Source organism: Pezoporus flaviventris, unplaced genomic scaffold (assembly GCF_033815535.1).
Source record: "Pezoporus flaviventris isolate CSIRO_AGI_PZ_B2104156 unplaced genomic scaffold, CSIRO_AGI_Pfla_v1 ptg000072l, whole genome shotgun sequence".
NCBI classification, from domain to species: domain Eukaryota; kingdom Metazoa; phylum Chordata; class Aves; order Psittaciformes; family Psittacidae; genus Pezoporus; species Pezoporus flaviventris.
Genome location: NW_026892620.1, coordinates 5,245,913 through 5,265,648, shown reverse-complemented (window position 1 = coordinate 5,265,648; position 19,736 = coordinate 5,245,913). Strand labels below are relative to the sequence as shown.

Sequence of the window (19,736 nt, the reverse complement as noted above, 5' to 3'; positions counted from 1 at the left end):
CTAACTTCAGAAAGAGGAGGAAGAAGCCCAGGGTCCAAAAAAGACATAACTCATTTTGGTAAGCTAGCAATACAGAAGATAACCGTGTTCTTGAAGGAACTTGGTGCATTATAATACAAAAAAAAACCCTGAGGTGAGACACTCTTGCCCACAGAGACCTTTACTCACGCACATGCGTAGTGAAAGAAAGATGTATTGTGTCTTGAAATAGAGATGAGAACGTGAGAGCCAATGATTCTAGCTACAGACTGTTACGCACATGGAAAACACTGATTTTCACTGTTTGAAGCATACAGAAGGGGCTAGCTTGCAGACTGGAGGTGTGCTAGCTTTGTGGAACTGTCCCCTCACACCCACCTGTGTGCAAATATGAATTAAACACTATCCGTACCCTGTGTCTGAGATGGGCTTATTGCACGCCGGGTGAAGGAGCCCACATTTGGGAAAACCAAGGTAATTTTGAAGGTACTTTTCATGGATACCGCAGGTCTCCATACCTAAGAAAGATGACTGTAAGAGGGCTGCAAGGCACCTGAAGCTCTCATGGCCAGTACTGATGACCTGGCCATCTGGGATTTTGTAGCGCTTCTACAGGGAAGAGCTAGAGGCAGCCGTGTCCATCTCCTGCTCAAAATCCAGGGCAACCTAACAGCTTCTCTTTCATGTGGCACTTAATGTCGCTTTCAGCTGTAGTGGTGAAGCTGTAGCCTCTCTCTCAGGACCTTCATGAGGTATTCTGCCAGGTCACAGCCAGCCAGATGCAGAGGGAGGATGGCATGGGGGTGGACACAAGCTTCCATACACGGGGACAGCGTGGGTAACGCCATCTCCAGAGTCCATCGTAGTAACAGTGGTACAATGAGGAGCGTACAGGGACAACACAGCCTGGATGCCTGTATACATGGCTGAGGTATTGAAGGTCTTGAGTATCACAGAATCATAGAACAGCAGTTTGGATGGGACCTCGAGGATCGTCTGGTCCAAGCTTTCTAGGAAAAGCATGACCTAGAGTAGGTGTCTCAGCAAAGTCCTAAAGTGTCCAGTGCTAGGGAATCCACTGCTTTCGTGGGGAGATTATTCCAGTAGCTGATTGTTCCCAGTGTCTGACTGTTCTCATTAATATGATCTATATCATCTTCTCTCTTTTGGCTTTGGGCTTCAGCGCAGGGTGTTCCTCAGGGGCCACTCTCAGCTTGTGGTAGAAAGCGTGGTGCCAGTGTTCTCCATGTCATCCCAGTTGGTGACGATGCTGCATTCAGTGCATAACTTACTTCATGTTAAAGAAATTTCCCCACCCTAGGTATCCCATAGCAGAGTCTCAGGCTTTAAGTCCAATAAGGCAGTTTGTTTGAGTAGTAGAGTGTTAGAAACAGCTTAAACTGGGTGCCTGTGACAAGGGACCTAGAACACAGAAATCCCTGGCCCTTTACACCCTTAACATTTAGGCACCCACTCTTGACACACTCCTCATGTGCCTTCCACACACTTTTTGGATCCCAAGGTGTCTTTTTCTCTGAGGTCTTTTTCTTCTTTAGCGGATTCTTTCTCTGTCTCCCGATGTTTCTTACCAGGATGGATTGCATCTTCTGCTGCTAGTCGGGGCTTCCTTATCTTCCAGTTTGCACTGGCCTCTGGGCATTCCTTTGCCAACCAGGAAGTTAAAGAGAAGTTCATTTCAAGAGAAGCATCTTGTGGCCTAAGCTCCAGCAGCTTTAGTTATTCGTGCTAAGAAAAACTATTGAGACCAACGTAGGGTGAGAAGAATTCAGATAATTTGATTTACAACAGTCCTCTCATTGTTATCATTAAGCATTCCTGCTAATATGTCCAAGAGAATTGAAGAAGGCTTTGAAGCTGTTTAACCGCCATCCGTAGTCTCACATGTAGTCTACTGCTAGCAACAGGCATAATATAATCAGAGCTAACAAGATTACCACTGGGTGGAACACATGATTATAGATCCCCAAAGCTATTGGTCACCACTATTTGAGTGATTACTAGTATCTACAGTAATGTCATCTCCAACTATCAAACCACAAAGGGTTTCTCACGTGCCAGTAGGATTCCAAACTAGTTTCACAGCATGTAGCTATTTTATTCATTTCCCCTTCTTGGCGAGTTCTTCTATTTCCAGGGCAGTTTCAGTGAGTTTGTGTTCTTTTTCTAGGTTATAATCTCTTTCCCTTGTAGCTGCATCTTTCTTCAATGCACTGCTGGCAGCAGGAAGCAGTTGTTCTCTGCAACACGAAGCACGGGTTTTGGAAAGGAGTCCTCCTGAGTAGGAATGAAAAGGACGGGTGGAAAAACCTCACAACTGAAACAGCCACCTGTCGTGGTTTAAACCCAGTCAGGTAACTTGTTCACTCACTCCCAGTGAGTGGTGCCGAGCTGACAACAATCGAGGTCCGTGTCCCCCCCCCCACCGGGGTTCTCCCCCACTCCCAGAGGAACGGGGAGGAGGATCGAAAGAGTGCAACTCCCACGGGTTGAGACAAGAACAGTCCAGCAACCAGTGTACACAAATCACCACCGCAACTATCAACTACAACAATGATACGGGAAAATAACAAGGGAAGAGAATACGATACCACCGGCCAAGAAGACGACTTCCACCCGGAAGCCCCGTGTCCTTCCGGGTAACTCCCAGTCACCCCAAACCCCGGCCATGACGTGCTGTGGCATGGAATACCTCCCTGGCTAGCCCGAGTCAGGCGCCCCATCTCTGCTTCCTCCCGGCTTCCCCTCCTCCCTGGCAGAGCATGAGCCTCACAAAGTCCTTGGTCAGGGTAAACATCACTTAGCAACAACTGAAAACATTGACTTCACCAACACTGTTCTCAGGCTGGAAGTCAAAACACAGCACTGCACCAGCTAGCACAAAGGAAAAAAAAAAACAAACATGACTGCTACTGCTGAACCCAGGACACCACCCCAGCAGTGGGGGTTGTTCTACCTGGAGAAGGCTCCGGGGAGTACTTACTGTGGCATTTCAGTGTATTAACGGGGGATAATAAGCAAGATGGGAATGATACTTCTTCCCAAGGCCTGTAGTGACAGGGCTAGCGGCAGCAGTTTTAAATGGGAAGAGGGTAGATTTAGATGGGACAGGAGGAGGGCATTTGTTACAACGAGGGTTCTGAGGCGCTGGAGCTGGTTGCCCATGGAAGCTGTAGCTACCCCACGTCTGGCCCTGTTCAAGGTTTGCTTGGATTGGGCGCTGAGCAACCTGACAAGGGGAAAAGATGGCCCTGCCCCTGGCAGAGGGTTGCTCTAGACGATCTCTAAAGGTCCCTGCCACACCAAACCACTCTATGCTTCTACGATCCCGAATGTATGACATGCTAATGGTGCTGCCCGTGAGACCTGCACTCCAGGATGCTGCCACTGGAGGGGCTTCATTGCGCAGGGCAGCCATCCAACGAAGAATGCTGGAAAAAACAACTCACTGTTTCCTTTGCTGCCACTTCAATTTCAGCAGGTAACCCAAAGCTACCAGGATTATGGACGCAAGGATGGCCATTGCCACAGCTGCAGTAAACGCATGCGTGCTTTTTGATTCTTCAGCCTGTCCTGCTTCCTCACCACCATGACTAGCACCTGTTGGAGAAGAGACGGCCCCACATATTTCTGTATTCTTCACTGCTGACAATGCCATAGCGTGTTTTGTGTTGGCGAGGCTGAACTCTCGCTGAGCTGGGATGCCCAAAGTTGTGGGGAGCCTGCAGCAAAGGTTTTGGAGCCCCAAGGACTTAGAGGGCTGCTGGTTGCTGATGCCTTTCCTCTGTGCTGTGTTCTGTGTCACGTCTGGTTCCTGCTCCTTGTGCTCAGACATCCCCATGTCAGCAAGCTAAAAGAACACCAAACCTCTCTGCCACTGCCCAAAAGGGAAGCTACAGCCCTAGGTGCGGGGTAGGTTACTCCACGTCTGGACCTGTTCAGGGTTTGGTTGGATTGGGCTCCGAGCAAGCTCACAGACATCGAGGAGAGGCAGAAGACTGGTAAATGAACTCTTTGGATCAGAAGAAGAGCAACACCTAACTTCAGAAAGAGGAGGAAGAAGCCCAGGGTCCAAAAAAGACATAACTCATTTTGGTAAGCTAGCAATACAGAAGATAACCGTGTTCTTGAAGGAACTTGGTGCATTATAATACAAAAAAAAACCCTGAGGTGAGACACTCTTGCCCACAGAGACCTTTACTCACGCACATGCGTAGTGAAAGAAAGATGTATTGTGTCTTGAAATAGAGATGAGAACGTGAGAGCCAATGATTCTAGCTACAGACTGTTACGCACATGGAAAACACTGATTTTCACTGTTTGAAACATACAGAAGGGGCTAGCTTGCAGACTGGAGGTGTGCTAGCTTTGTGGAACTGTCCCCTCACACCCACCTGTGTGCAAATATGAATTAAACACTATCCGTACCCTGTGTCTCAGATGGGCTTATTGCACACCGGGTGAAGGAGCCCACATTTGGGAAAACCAAGGTAATTTTGAAGGTACTTTTCATGGATACCGCAGGTCTCCATACCTAAGAAAGATGACTGTAAGAGGGCTGCAAGGCACCTGAAGCTCTCATGGCCAGTACTGATGACCTGGCCATCTGGGATTTTGTAGCTCTTCTACAGGGAAGAGCTAGAGGCAGCCGTGTCCATCTCCTGCTCAAAATCCAGGGCAACCCAACAGCTTCTCTTTCATGTGGCACTTAATGTCGCTTTCAGCTGTAGTGGTGAAGCTGTAGCCTCTCTCTCAGGACCTTCATGAGGTATTCTGCCAGGTCACAGCCAGCCAGATGCAGAGGGAGGATGGCATGGGGGTGGACACAAGCTTCCATACACGGGGACAGCGTGGGTAACGCCATCTCCAGAGTCCATCGTAGTAACAGTGGTACAATGAGGAGCGTACAGGGACAACACAGCCTGGATGCCTGTATACATGGCTGAAGTATTGAAGGTCTTGAGTATCACAGAATCATAGAACAGCAGTTTGGATGGGACCTCGAGGATCGTCTGGTCCAAGCTTTCTAGGAAAAGCATGACCTAGAGTAGGTGTCTCAGCAAAGTCCTAAAGTGTCCAGTGCTAGGGAATCCACTGCTTTCGTGGGGAGATTATTCCAGTAGCTGATTGTTCCCAGTGTCTGACTGTTCTCATTAATATAGAGAATATCATCTATTAATCATCTATTATCTAATTAATCATCTAATATCATCTATTAATATAGATCATATCATCTTCTCTCTTTTGGCTTTGGGCTTCAGCGCAGGGTGCTCCTCAGGGGCCACTCTCAGCTTGTGGTAGAAAGCGTGGTGCCAGTGTTCTCCATGTCATCCCAGTTGGTGACGATGCTGCATTCAGTGCATAACTTACTTCATGTTAAAGAAATTTCCCCACCCTAGGTATCCCATAGCAGAGTCTCAGGCTTTAAGTCCAATAAGGCAGTTTGTTTGAGTAGTAGAGTGTTAGAAACAGCTTAAACTGGGTGCCTGTGACAAGGGACCTAGAACACAGAAATCCCTGGCCCTTTACACCCTTAACATTTAGGCACCCACTCTTGACACACTCCTCATGTGCCTTCCACACACTTTTTGGATCCCAAGGTGTCTTTTTCTCTGAGGTCTTTTTCTTCTTTAGCGGATTCTTTCTCTGTCTCCCGATGTTTCTTACCAGGATGGATTGCATCTTCTGCTGCTAGTCGGGGCTTCCTTATCTTCCAGTTTGCACTGGCCTCAGGGCATTCCTTTGCCAACCAGGAAGTTAAAGAGAAGTTCATTTCAAGAGAAGCATCTTGTGGCCTAAGCTCCAGCAGCTTTAGTTATTCGTGCTAAGAAAAACTATTGAGACCAACGTAGGGTGAGAAGAATTCAGATAATTTGATTTACAACAGTCCTCTCATTGTTATCATTAAGCATTCCTGCTAATATGTCCAAGAGAATTGAAGAAGGCTTTGAAGCTGTTTAACCGCCATCCGTAGTCTCACATGTAGTCTACTGCTAGCAACAGGCATAATATAATCAGAGCTAACAAGATTACCACTGGGTGGAACACATGATTATAGATCCCCAAAGCTATTGGTCACCACTATTTGAGTGATTACTAGTATCTACAGTAATGTCATCTCCAACTATCAAACCACAAAGGGTTTCTCACGTGCCAGTAGGATTCCAAACTAGTTTCACAGCATGTAGCTATTTTATTCATTTCCCCTTCTTGGCGAGTTCTTCTATTTCCAGGGCAGTTTCAGTGAGTTTGTGTTCTTTTTCTAGGTTATAATCTCTTTCCCTTGTAGCTGCATCTTTCTTCAATGCACTGCTGGCAGCAGGAAGCAGTTGTTCTCTGCAACACGAAGCACGGGTTTTGGAAAGGAGTCCTCCTGAGTAGGAATGAAAAGGACGGGTGGAAAAACCTCACAACTGAAACAGCCACCTGTCGTGGTTTAAACCCAGTCAGGTAACTTGTTCACTCACTCCCAGTGAGTGGTGCCGAGCTGACAACAATCGAGGTCCGTGTCCCCCCCCCCACCGGGGTTCTCCCCCACTCCCAGAGGAACGGGGAGGAGGATCGAAAGAGTGCAACTCCCACGGGTTGAGACAAGAACAGTCCAGCAACCAGTGTACACAAATCACCACCGCAACTATCAACTACAACAATGATACGGGAAAATAACAAGGGAAGAGAATACGATACCACCGGCCAAGAAGACGACTTCCACCCGGAAGCCCCGTGTCCTTCCGGGTAACTCCCAGTCACCCCAAACCCCGGCCATGACGTGCTGTGGCATGGAATACCTCCCTGGCTAGCCCGAGTCAGGCGCCCCATCTCTGCTTCCTCCCGGCTTCCCCTCCTCCCTGGCAGAGCATGAGCCTCACAAAGTCCTTGGTCAGGGTAAACATCACTTAGCAACAACTGAAAACATTGACTTCACCAACACTGTTCTCAGGCTGGAAGTCAAAACACAGCACTGCACCAGCTAGCACAAAGGAAAAAAAAAAACAAACATGACTGCTACTGCTGAACCCAGGACACCACCCCAGCAGTGGGGGTTGTTCTACCTGGAGAAGGCTCCGGGGAGTACTTACTGTGGCATTTCAGTGTATTAACGGGGGATAATAAGCAAGATGGGAATGATACTTCTTCCCAAGGCCTGTAGTGACAGGGCTAGCGGCAGCAGTTTTAAATGGGAAGAGGGTAGATTTAGATTGGACAGGAGGAGGGCATTTGTTACAACGAGGGTTCTGAGGCGCTGGAGCTGGTTGCCCATGGAAGCTGTAGCTACCCCACGTCTGGCCCTGTTCAAGGTTTGCTTGGATTGGGCGCTGAGCAACCTGACAAGGGGAAAAGATGGCCCTGCCCCTGGCAGAGGGTTGCTCTAGACGATCTCTAAAGGTCCCTGCCACACCAAACCACTCTATGCTTCTACGATCCCGAATGTATGACATGCTAATGGTGCTGCCCGTGAGACCTGCACTCCAGGATGCTGCCACTGGAGGGGCTTCATTGCGCAGGGCAGCCATCCAACGAAGAATGCTGGAAAAAACAACTCACTGTTTCCTTTGCTGCCACTTCAATTTCAGCAGGTAACCCAAAGCTACCAGGATTATGGACGCAAGGATGGCCATTGCCACAGCTGCAGTAAACGCATGCGTGCTTTTTGATTCTTCAGCCTGTCCTGCTTCCTCACCACCATGACTAGCACCTGTTGGAGAAGAGACGGCCCCACATATTTCTGTATTCTTCACTGCTGACAATGCCATAGCGTGTTTTGTGTTGGCGAGGCTGAACTCTCGCTGAGCTGGGATGCCCAAAGTTGTGGGGAGCCTGCAGCAAAGGTTTTGGAGCCCCAAGGACTTAGAGGGCTGCTGGTTGCTGATGCCTTTCCTCTGTGCTGTGTTCTGTGTCACGTCTGGTTCCTGCTCCTTGTGCTCAGACATCCCCATGTCAGCAAGCTAAAAGAACACCAAACCTCTCTGCCACTGCCCAAAAGGGAAGCTACAGCCCTAGGTGCGGGGTAGGTTACTCCACGTCTGGACCTGTTCAGGGTTTGGTTGGATTGGGCTCCGAGCAAGCTCACAGACATCGAGGAGAGGCAGAAGACTGGTAAATGAACTCTTTGGATCAGAAGAAGAGCAACACCTAACTTCAGAAAGAGGAGGAAGAAGCCCAGGGTCCAAAAAAGACATAACTCATTTTGGTAAGCTAGCAATACAGAAGATAACCGTGTTCTTGAAGGAACTTGGTGCATTATAATACAAAAAAAAACCCTGAGGTGAGACACTCTTGCCCACAGAGACCTTTACTCACGCACATGCGTAGTGAAAGAAAGATGTATTGTGTCTTGAAATAGAGATGAGAACGTGAGAGCCAATGATTCTAGCTACAGACTGTTACGCACATGGAAAACACTGATTTTCACTGTTTGAAACATACAGAAGGGGCTAGCTTGCAGACTGGAGGTGTGCTAGCTTTGTGGAACTGTCCCCTCACACCCACCTGTGTGCAAATATGAATTAAACACTATCCGTACCCTGTGTCTCAGATGGGCTTATTGCACACCGGGTGAAGGAGCCCACATTTGGGAAAACCAAGGTAATTTTGAAGGTACTTTTCATGGATACCGCAGGTCTCCATACCTAAGAAAGATGACTGTAAGAGGGCTGCAAGGCACCTGAAGCTCTCATGGCCAGTACTGATGACCTGGCCATCTGGGATTTTGTAGCTCTTCTACAGGGAAGAGCTAGAGGCAGCCGTGTCCATCTCCTGCTCAAAATCCAGGGCAACCCAACAGCTTCTCTTTCATGTGGCACTTAATGTCGCTTTCAGCTGTAGTGGTGAAGCTGTAGCCTCTCTCTCAGGACCTTCATGAGGTATTCTGCCAGGTCACAGCCAGCCAGATGCAGAGGGAGGATGGCATGGGGGTGGACACAAGCTTCCATACACGGGGACAGCGTGGGTAACGCCATCTCCAGAGTCCATCGTAGTAACAGTGGTACAATGAGGAGCGTACAGGGACAACACAGCCTGGATGCCTGTATACATGGCTGAAGTATTGAAGGTCTTGAGTATCACAGAATCATAGAACAGCAGTTTGGATGGGACCTCGAGGATCGTCTGGTCCAAGCTTTCTAGGAAAAGCATGACCTAGAGTAGGTGTCTCAGCAAAGTCCTAAAGTGTCCAGTGCTAGGGAATCCACTGCTTTCGTGGGGAGATTATTCCAGTAGCTGATTGTTCCCAGTGTCTGACTGTTCTCATTAATATGATCTATATCATCTTCTCTCTTTTGGCTTTGGGCTTCAGCGCAGGGTGTTCCTCAGGGGCCACTCTCAGCTTGTGGTAGAAAGCGTGGTGCCAGTGTTCTCCATGTCATCCCAGTTGGTGACGATGCTGCATTCAGTGCATAACTTACTTCATGTTAAAGAAATTTCCCCACCCTAGGTATCCCATAGCAGAGTCTCAGGCTTTAAGTCCAATAAGGCAGTTTGTTTGAGTAGTAGAGTGTTAGAAACAGCTTAAACTGGGTGCCTGTGACAAGGGACCTAGAACACAGAAATCCCTGGCCCTTTACACCCTTAACATTTAGGCACCCACTCTTGACACACTCCTCATGTGCCTTCCACACACTTTTTGGATCCCAAGGTGTCTTTTTCTCTGAGGTCTTTTTCTTCTTTAGCGGATTCTTTCTCTGTCTCCCGATGTTTCTTACCAGGATGGATTGCATCTTCTGCTGCTAGTCGGGGCTTCCTTATCTTCCAGTTTGCACTGGCCTCAGGGCATTCCTTTGCCAACCAGGAAGTTAAAGAGAAGTTCATTTCAAGAGAAGCATCTTGTGGCCTAAGCTCCAGCAGCTTTAGTTATTCGTGCTAAGAAAAACTATTGAGACCAACGTAGGGTGAGAAGAATTCAGATAATTTGATTTACAACAGTCCTCTCATTGTTATCATTAAGCATTCCTGCTAATATGTCCAAGAGAATTGAAGAAGGCTTTGAAGCTGTTTAACCGCCATCCGTAGTCTCACATGTAGTCTACTGCTAGCAACAGGCATAATATAATCAGAGCTAACAAGATTACCACTGGGTGGAACACATGATTATAGATCCCCAAAGCTATTGGTCACCACTATTTGAGTGATTACTAGTATCTACAGTAATGTCATCTCCAACTATCAAACCACAAAGGGTTTCTCACGTGCCAGTAGGATTCCAAACTAGTTTCACAGCATGTAGCTATTTTATTCATTTCCCCTTCTTGGCGAGTTCTTCTATTTCCAGGGCAGTTTCAGTGAGTTTGTGTTCTTTTTCTAGGTTATAATCTCTTTCCCTTGTAGCTGCATCTTTCTTCAATGCACTGCTGGCAGCAGGAAGCAGTTGTTCTCTGCAACACGAAGCACGGGTTTTGGAAAGGAGTCCTCCTGAGTAGGAATGAAAAGGACGGGTGGAAAAACCTCACAACTGAAACAGCCACCTGTCGTGGTTTAAACCCAGTCAGGTAACTTGTTCACTCACTCCCAGTGAGTGGTGCCGAGCTGACAACAATCGAGGTCCGTGTCCCCCCCCCCACCGGGGTTCTCCCCCACTCCCAGAGGAACGGGGAGGAGGATCGAAAGAGTGCAACTCCCACGGGTTGAGACAAGAACAGTCCAGCAACCAGTGTACACAAATCACCACCGCAACTATCAACTACAACAATGATACGGGAAAATAACAAGGGAAGAGAATACGATACCACCGGCCAAGAAGACGACTTCCACCCGGAAGCCCCGTGTCCTTCCGGGTAACTCCCAGTCACCCCAAACCCCGGCCATGACGTGCTGTGGCATGGAATACCTCCCTGGCTAGCCCGAGTCAGGCGCCCCATCTCTGCTTCCTCCCGGCTTCCCCTCCTCCCTGGCAGAGCATGAGCCTCACAAAGTCCTTGGTCAGGGTAAACATCACTTAGCAACAACTGAAAACATTGACTTCACCAACACTGTTCTCAGGCTGGAAGTCAAAACACAGCACTGCACCAGCTAGCACAAAGGAAAAAAAAAAACAAACATGACTGCTACTGCTGAACCCAGGACACCACCCCAGCAGTGGGGGTTGTTCTACCTGGAGAAGGCTCCGGGGAGTACTTACTGTGGCATTTCAGTGTATTAACGGGGGATAATAAGCAAGATGGGAATGATACTTCTTCCCAAGGCCTGTAGTGACAGGGCTAGCGGCAGCAGTTTTAAATGGGAAGAGGGTAGATTTAGATTGGACAGGAGGAGGGCATTTGTTACAACGAGGGTTCTGAGGCGCTGGAGCTGGTTGCCCATGGAAGCTGTAGCTACCCCACGTCTGGCCCTGTTCAAGGTTTGCTTGGATTGGGCGCTGAGCAACCTGACAAGGGGAAAAGATGGCCCTGCCCCTGGCAGAGGGTTGCTCTAGACGATCTCTAAAGGTCCCTGCCACACCAAACCACTCTATGCTTCTACGATCCCGAATGTATGACATGCTAATGGTGCTGCCCGTGAGACCTGCACTCCAGGATGCTGCCACTGGAGGGGCTTCATTGCGCAGGGCAGCCATCCAACGAAGAATGCTGGAAAAAACAACTCACTGTTTCCTTTGCTGCCACTTCAATTTCAGCAGGTAACCCAAAGCTACCAGGATTATGGACGCAAGGATGGCCATTGCCACAGCTGCAGTAAACGCATGCGTGCTTTTTGATTCTTCAGCCTGTCCTGCTTCCTCACCACCATGACTAGCACCTGTTGGAGAAGAGACGGCCCCACATATTTCTGTATTCTTCACTGCTGACAATGCCATAGCGTGTTTTGTGTTGGCGAGGCTGAACTCTCGCTGAGCTGGGATGCCCAAAGTTGTGGGGAGCCTGCAGCAAAGGTTTTGGAGCCCCAAGGACTTAGAGGGCTGCTGGTTGCTGATGCCTTTCCTCTGTGCTGTGTTCTGTGTCACGTCTGGTTCCTGCTCCTTGTGCTCAGACATCCCCATGTCAGCAAGCTAAAAGAACACCAAACCTCTCTGCCACTGCCCAAAAGGGAAGCTACAGCCCTAGGTGCGGGGTAGGTTACTCCACGTCTGGACCTGTTCAGGGTTTGGTTGGATTGGGCTCCGAGCAAGCTCACAGACATCGAGGAGAGGCAGAAGACTGGTAAATGAACTCTTTGGATCAGAAGAAGAGCAACACCTAACTTCAGAAAGAGGAGGAAGAAGCCCAGGGTCCAAAAAAGACATAACTCATTTTGGTAAGCTAGCAATACAGAAGATAACCGTGTTCTTGAAGGAACTTGGTGCATTATAATACAAAAAAAAACCCTGAGGTGAGACACTCTTGCCCACAGAGACCTTTACTCACGCACATGCGTAGTGAAAGAAAGATGTATTGTGTCTTGAAATAGAGATGAGAACGTGAGAGCCAATGATTCTAGCTACAGACTGTTACGCACATGGAAAACACTGATTTTCACTGTTTGAAACATACAGAAGGGGCTAGCTTGCAGACTGGAGGTGTGCTAGCTTTGTGGAACTGTCCCCTCACACCCACCTGTGTGCAAATATGAATTAAACACTATCCGTACCCTGTGTCTCAGATGGGCTTATTGCACACCGGGTGAAGGAGCCCACATTTGGGAAAACCAAGGTAATTTTGAAGGTACTTTTCATGGATACCGCAGGTCTCCATACCTAAGAAAGATGACTGTAAGAGGGCTGCAAGGCACCTGAAGCTCTCATGGCCAGTACTGATGACCTGGCCATCTGGGATTTTGTAGCTCTTCTACAGGGAAGAGCTAGAGGCAGCCGTGTCCATCTCCTGCTCAAAATCCAGGGCAACCCAACAGCTTCTCTTTCATGTGGCACTTAATGTCGCTTTCAGCTGTAGTGGTGAAGCTGTAGCCTCTCTCTCAGGACCTTCATGAGGTATTCTGCCAGGTCACAGCCAGCCAGATGCAGAGGGAGGATGGCATGGGGGTGGACACAAGCTTCCATACACGGGGACAGCGTGGGTAACGCCATCTCCAGAGTCCATCGTAGTAACAGTGGTACAATGAGGAGCGTACAGGGACAACACAGCCTGGATGCCTGTATACATGGCTGAAGTATTGAAGGTCTTGAGTATCACAGAATCATAGAACAGCAGTTTGGATGGGACCTCGAGGATCGTCTGGTCCAAGCTTTCTAGGAAAAGCATGACCTAGAGTAGGTGTCTCAGCAAAGTCCTAAAGTGTCCAGTGCTAGGGAATCCACTGCTTTCGTGGGGAGATTATTCCAGTAGCTGATTGTTCCCAGTGTCTGACTGTTCTCATTAATATGATCTATATCATCTTCTCTCTTTTGGCTTTGGGCTTCAGCGCAGGGTGTTCCTCAGGGGCCACTCTCAGCTTGTGGTAGAAAGCGTGGTGCCAGTGTTCTCCATGTCATCCCAGTTGGTGACGATGCTGCATTCAGTGCATAACTTACTTCATGTTAAAGAAATTTCCCCACCCTAGGTATCCCATAGCAGAGTCTCAGGCTTTAAGTCCAATAAGGCAGTTTGTTTGAGTAGTAGAGTGTTAGAAACAGCTTAAACTGGGTGCCTGTGACAAGGGACCTAGAACACAGAAATCCCTGGCCCTTTACACCCTTAACATTTAGGCACCCACTCTTGACACACTCCTCATGTGCCTTCCACACACTTTTTGGATCCCAAGGTGTCTTTTTCTCTGAGGTCTCTTTCTTCTTTAGCGGATTCTTTCTCTGTCTCCCGATGTTTCTTACCAGGATGGATTGCATCTTCTGCTGCTAGTCGGGGCTTCCTTATCTTCCAGTTTGCACCGGCCTCAGGGCATTCCTTTGCCAACCAGGAAGTTAAAGAGAAGTTCATTTCAAGAGAAGCATCTTGTGGCCTAAGCTCCAGCAGCTTTAGTTATTCGTGCTAAGAAAAACTATTGAGACCAACGTAGGGTGAGAAGAATTCAGATAATTTGATTTACAACAGTCCTCTCATTGTTATTATTAAGCATTCCTGCTAATATGTCCAAGAGAATTGAAGAAGGCTTTGAAGCTGTTTAACCGCCATCCGTAGTCTCACATGTAGTCTACTGCTAGCAACAGGCATAATATAATCAGAGCTAACAAGATTACCACTGGGTGGAACACAAGATTATAGATCCCCAAAGCTATTGGTCACCACTATTTGAGTGATTACTAGTATCTACAGTAATGTCATCTCCAACTATCAAACCACAAAGGGTTTCTCACGTGCCAGTAGGATTCCAAACTAGTTTCACAGCATGTAGCTATTTTTTTATTAATTTCCCCTTCTTGACAAGTTCTTCTATTTCCAGGGCAATTTCAGTCAGTTTCTGTTCTTTTTCTAGGTTATAATCTCCTTCCCCTGTAGCTGCATCTTTCTCCAATGCACTGCTGGCAGCAGGAAGCAGTTGTTCTCTGCAACACAAAGAACGGGTTTTGGAAAGGAGTCCTCCTGAGTAGGAATGAAAAGGACGGGTGGAAAAACCTCACAACTGAAACAGCCACCCCAGCAGTGGGGGTTGTTCTACCTGGAGAAGGCTCCAGGGAGTACTTACTGTGGCATTTCAGTGTATTAACGGGGGATAATAAGCAAGATGGGAATGATACTTCTTCCCAAGGCCTGTAGTGACAGGGCTAGCGGCAGCAGTTTTAAATGGGAAGAGGGTAGATTTAGATTGGACAGGAGGAGGGCATTTGTTACAACGAGGGTTCTGAGGCGCTGGAGCTGGTTGCCCATGGAAGCTGTAGCTACCCCACGTCTGGCCCTGTTCAAGGTTTGCTTGGATTGGGCGCTGAGCAACCTGACAAGGGGAAAGATGGCCCTGCCCCTGGCAGAGGGTTGCTCTAGACGATCTCTAAAGGTCCCTGCCACACCAAACCACTCTATGCTTCTACGATCCCGAATGTATGACATGCTAATGGTGCTGCCCGTGAGACCTGCACTCCAGGATGCTGCCACTGGAGGGGCTTCATTGCGCAGGGCAGCCATCCAACGAAGAATGCTGGAAAAAACAACTCACTGTTTCCTTTGCTGCCACTTCAATTTCAGCAGGTAGCCCAAAGCCAGCAGGAGGAGTATGGATGCAATGATGGCCACTGCCACAGCTGCAGTAAACGCCTGCACGCTTTTTGATTCTTCAGCCTGTGCTGCTTCCTCACCACCATGACCAGCACCTGTTGGAGAAGAGACGGTCCCACATATTTCTGTATTCTGCACTGCTGACAATGCCATAGCGTGTTTTGTGTTGGAGAGGCTAAACATCGCTGCATCCAGGTGTGTCTTCAGGCAAGGAGTGCTTGCTGGGGATATTGTTCCTCAGTGGTGTGCAATGCAGTATTACAAAGTCATAAAAAAGGCAAAAGAGAAACGAAGCAGAATGCCTTAGCCCTGTGTTACCCCGGAAGCTCTAGAATGTCACCCAGATCACAAGGTGGGGAAACGTGGCCTGCAGCCACAGCTGTAATCACACCTGGAGAAGAAATGTTCCCCTCACATGTTGCAGTCTACTTCTTTAGAAGTGGATGATAGTGCATGAAGATGAGCAGGGTCCAGGAGGCCCAAAGCTGCAAGGGTACCTGTATGGGTTTTGGCGTGGAAAGTTCTGGGGCAAGGAAGGCGTTAAGCTCACAGGGCAATAGCAGTCATGGGTCATCTGCCGAGGTGAGCAGCTCCGGAGAGGAGCCTTCAGCCCCGGATCGAGGGGAAACCCCGTGTCCGCCAGCCTCAGCTCTGAGCGGCGGGAGCCACCGAGGGAACCTCAAGCCCTCTCCAGGCCTTGCCCAGGAGCCTGGGGCTCCGCTGAGGCGAGCAAGGACTCACAGGAGCCGGCGCCAGGTGGAACGGGCGCACCCTGAGCAGGGAAAACCCGCCCCGGGGAGAGCGGGAACAGCGCGTGGCGCAGCAGTGGGGCGTGGCGCGGCAGCTGGCGCCGGTGCGCAGCGCGAGCCAGGGAGAGCGCTCGCCTCAGGGCCAGGGCCAGGGCCCGCTCTGGGAGCTCTGGTTTGGCTGCCCCGGCGGTGGCAGCGTCGGCACTAGACAGAGCCGATGAGAGGGGAGGCTGCAGTGCAGAGCTCGGAGTGTAGAGAGGGCCTGCACTGGTCTCGTGAGGCGAGGGCGCACAATGGGCAGGGCTGCACTCGGTGCGCCCTGGTGGAGGCCCTCCTGCAGCAGGGAGCTGAGCTGCGGGATACTGTCAGTAGCTGAAAGATGTCAGGGAAGTAGAGAGGGATCAGTGTTGCTTGCTCCGGGCCCAGACTGTGCAGGGGTCACAAGCGTCCACTGTAGCCCATAGAGAAAAGGAGGAAGGCATTAATCCAGGAAGCTGGGAGTTGTTAGGAAGCAAAAAAAAAACAAAAACAAAAGAAAACAAAGGAAACAGTGGAAAAGAGGAAGAGGACAATTAAAAAGCAAGGGTGTTCCTCCAAAATCCAACATTCCCACCCAGAACTGCAGGGGGCTAACGAGGAAATGCACGCTGCACCAGATGAACAACCAGCTGATGCCACAGTGAAGAGGGTCACTACTAGTGCCTCCAGGAAAAAGCAGCAGGTCACAGTAGTAAGGTAACAGTAGTAAGGGACTCTGCAGTAGTAAGGGACACAGCAGCTGTGTTACCTCCATGCGTCCCCACAGGGCTTGTGCCTCCCACCCGCCCTGAAGATGGTGCCTCTGTTGTCCGCCCTACCTGGACATCATGCTGCCCATGGAAGAGCCCGGCTACCCTCAAAATGCAGGGCTGCCAGGAGAAGGAGGAAGAGGATGAAGGGGAAGCGACGGGAGGAGGAGGCTCCCCACACTGCCCCCATGGTTCTCATCACCTCAACTGTCCACCTGCCTTGCACTTTCCAGGCCACGAGTGCTGACTGGCATTTCCGAAGCCAGACACAGAATAAGGCAGGATACGTATATGTGACGTCACAGAGCCCTTGCGTGTCATGACAGGGATCCTGTGTCACGGGGCACCTCTGTCAGGGCATGGAGGGCCTTGCAGAGGCCTGTGTGCTCACCCTCTATCTGTGCTTTGGGGACACCATCTACACAGAGCCAGAGATGCTTGGCAAGGACGCTGTCTCCTGCCTGCCAAGTCATCTGGTGTGTTCTCTGATCTCATACTGTGGGACGGGTTGGGGTGAGGGTTAGGGTCACCATACAAAGCGAATAAGGAGTGACTACTTACCACTAGGAATATCTTTATGCTGCAGATAGTGGTATCTGTGGGAATAGTGACCGTTATGCACAGCTGTAAGCAAACAGAGATGAGAAAGATTTTTCTTCCAGTCTGCACTACACTTCTCCATAAAAGAGCCCCAGAGACTGGACACAGATCATGGACCACTGTGAGATCCACACGGAGGTCCGGATTCTGCCAGGATTAAAGGAAAGGCTCCCTGCTCTGATACTACTCATCCCACCACTTACTCACTAAGTGGGTCCACAGCAGCTGTGTTACCTCCATGCCTCCCCACAGGGCTTCTACCTCCCACCCGCCCTGAAGATGTTGCCTCTGTTGTTGACCGCCCTGCCTGGAAGTCATGCTGCCAATGGAACAGCCTGGCAACCCTCAAAATGCAGGGTTGCCAGGAGAAGGAGGAAGAGGATGAAGGGGAAGCGACGGGAGGAGGAGGCTCCCCACACTGCCCCCATGGTTCTCATCACCTCAACTGTCCACCTGCCTTGCACTTTCCAGGCCACGAGTGCTGACTGGCATTTCCGAAGCCAGACACAGAATAAGGCAGGATACGTATATGTGACATCACAGAGCCCTTGCGTGTCATGACAGGGATCCTGTGTCACGGGGCACCTCTGTCAGGGCATGGAGGGCCTTGCAGAGGCCTGTGTGCTCACCCTCTATCTGTGCTTTGGGGACACCATCTACACACAGCCAGAGATGCTTGGCAAGGACGCTGTCTCCTGCCTGCCAAGTCATCTGGTGTGTTCTCTGATCTCATACTGTGGGACGGGTTGGGGTGAGGGTTAGGGTCACCATACAAAGCGAATAAGGAGTGACTACTTACCACTAGGAATATCTTTATGCTGCAGATAGTGGTATCTGTGGGAATAGTGACCGTTATGCACAGCTGTAAGCAAACAGAGATGAGAAAGAATTTTCTTCCAGTCTGCACTACACTTCTCCATAAAAGAGCCCCAGAGACTGGACACAGATCATGGACCACTGTGAGATCCACACGGAGGTCCGGATTCTGCCAGGATTAAAGGAAAGGCTCCCTGCTCTGATACTACTCATCCCACCACTTACTCACTAAGTGGGTCCACAGCAGCTGTGTTACCTCCATGCCTCCCCACAGGGCTTCTACCTCCCACCCGCCCTGAAGATGTTGCCTCTGTTGTTGACCGCCCTGCCTGGAAGTCATGCTGCCAACGGAACAGCCTGGCAACCCTCAAAATGCAGGGTTGCCAGGAGAAGGAGGAAGAGGATGAAGGGGAAGCGACGGGAGGAGGAGGCTCCCCACACTGCCCCCATGGTTCTCATCACCTCAACCGTCCACCTGCCTTACACTTTCCAGGCCACGAGTGCTGACTGGCATTTCCGAAGCCAGACACAGAATAAGGCAGGATACGTATATGTGACCTCACAGAGCCCTTGCGTGTCATGAAAGGGATCCTGTGTCATGGGGCACCTCTCAGGGCATGGAGGGCCTTGCAGAGGGCTATGTGCTCACCCTCCATCTGTGCTTTGGGGACACCATCTACACAGAGCCAGAGATGCTTGGCAAGGACGCTGTCTCCTGCCTGCCAAGTCATCTGGTGTGTTCTCTGATCTCATACTGTGGGATGGGTTAGGGTTAGGGTGACCATACACAGTGAATAAGGAGTGACTACTTACCACTAGGAATCTCTTTATGCTGCAGATAGTCGTATCGGTGGGAATAGTGACCGTTATGCACAGCTGTAAGCAAACAGAGATGAGAAAGATTTTTCTTCCAGTCTGCACTACACTTCTCCATAAAAGAGCCCCAGAGACTGGACACGGATCATGGACCATTGTGAGATCCACATGGAGGTCCAGATTCTGCCAGGATCAAAGGAAAAGCTCCCTGCTCTGATGCTACTCATCCCACCACTTACAAAGAGGGTCCACAGCTGGGGATATTGTTCCTCAGTGGTGTGCAATGCAGTATTACAAAGTCATAAAAAAGGCAAAAGAGAAACGAAGCAGAATGCCTTAGCCCTGTGTTACCCCGGAAGCTCTAGAATGTCACCCAGATCACAAGGTGGGGAAACGTGGCCTGCAGCCACAGCTGTAATCACACCTGGAGAAGAAATGTTCCCCTCACGTGTTGCAGTCTACTTCTTTAGAAGTGGATGATAGTGCATGAAGATGAGCAGGGTCCAGGAGGCCCAAAGCTGCAAGGGTACCTGTATGGGTTTTGGCGTGGAAAGTTCTGGGGCAAGGAAGGCGTTAAGCTCACAGAGCAATAGCAGTCATGGGTCATCTGCCGAGGTGAGCAGCTCCGGAGAGGAGCCTTCAGCCCCGGATCGAGGGGAAACCCCGTGTCCGCCAGCCTCAGCTCTGAGCGGCGGGAGCCACCGAGGGACCCTCAAGCCCTCTCCAGGCCTTGCCCAGGAGCCTGGGGCTCCGCTGAGGCGAGCAAGGACTCACAGGAGCCGGCGCCAGGTGGAACGGGCGCACCCTGAGCAGGGAAAACCCGCCCCGGGGAGAGCGGGAACAGCGCGTGGCGCAGCAGTGGGGCGTGGCGCGGCAGCTGGCGCCGGTGCGCAGCGCGA

General features: G+C 50.1%; 4 pseudogenes; all 4 read right to left on the bottom strand.

The window, feature by feature from the left end:
• Window positions 1–381: 381 nt before the first annotated feature.
• On the bottom strand, window positions 382–3,415 carry LOC133279183 (actin-like; annotated as a pseudogene).
• A 1,018-nt stretch (window positions 3,416–4,433) lies between these two features.
• On the bottom strand, window positions 4,434–7,934 carry LOC133279182 (actin-like; annotated as a pseudogene).
• Window positions 7,935–8,529: 595 nt separating this feature from the next.
• On the bottom strand, window positions 8,530–11,968 carry LOC133279181 (actin-like; annotated as a pseudogene).
• Window positions 11,969–12,563: 595 nt separating this feature from the next.
• LOC133279180 (actin, cytoplasmic 1-like) lies at window positions 12,564–13,838 on the bottom strand (annotated as a pseudogene).
• Window positions 13,839–19,736: the final 5,898 nt, after the last annotated feature.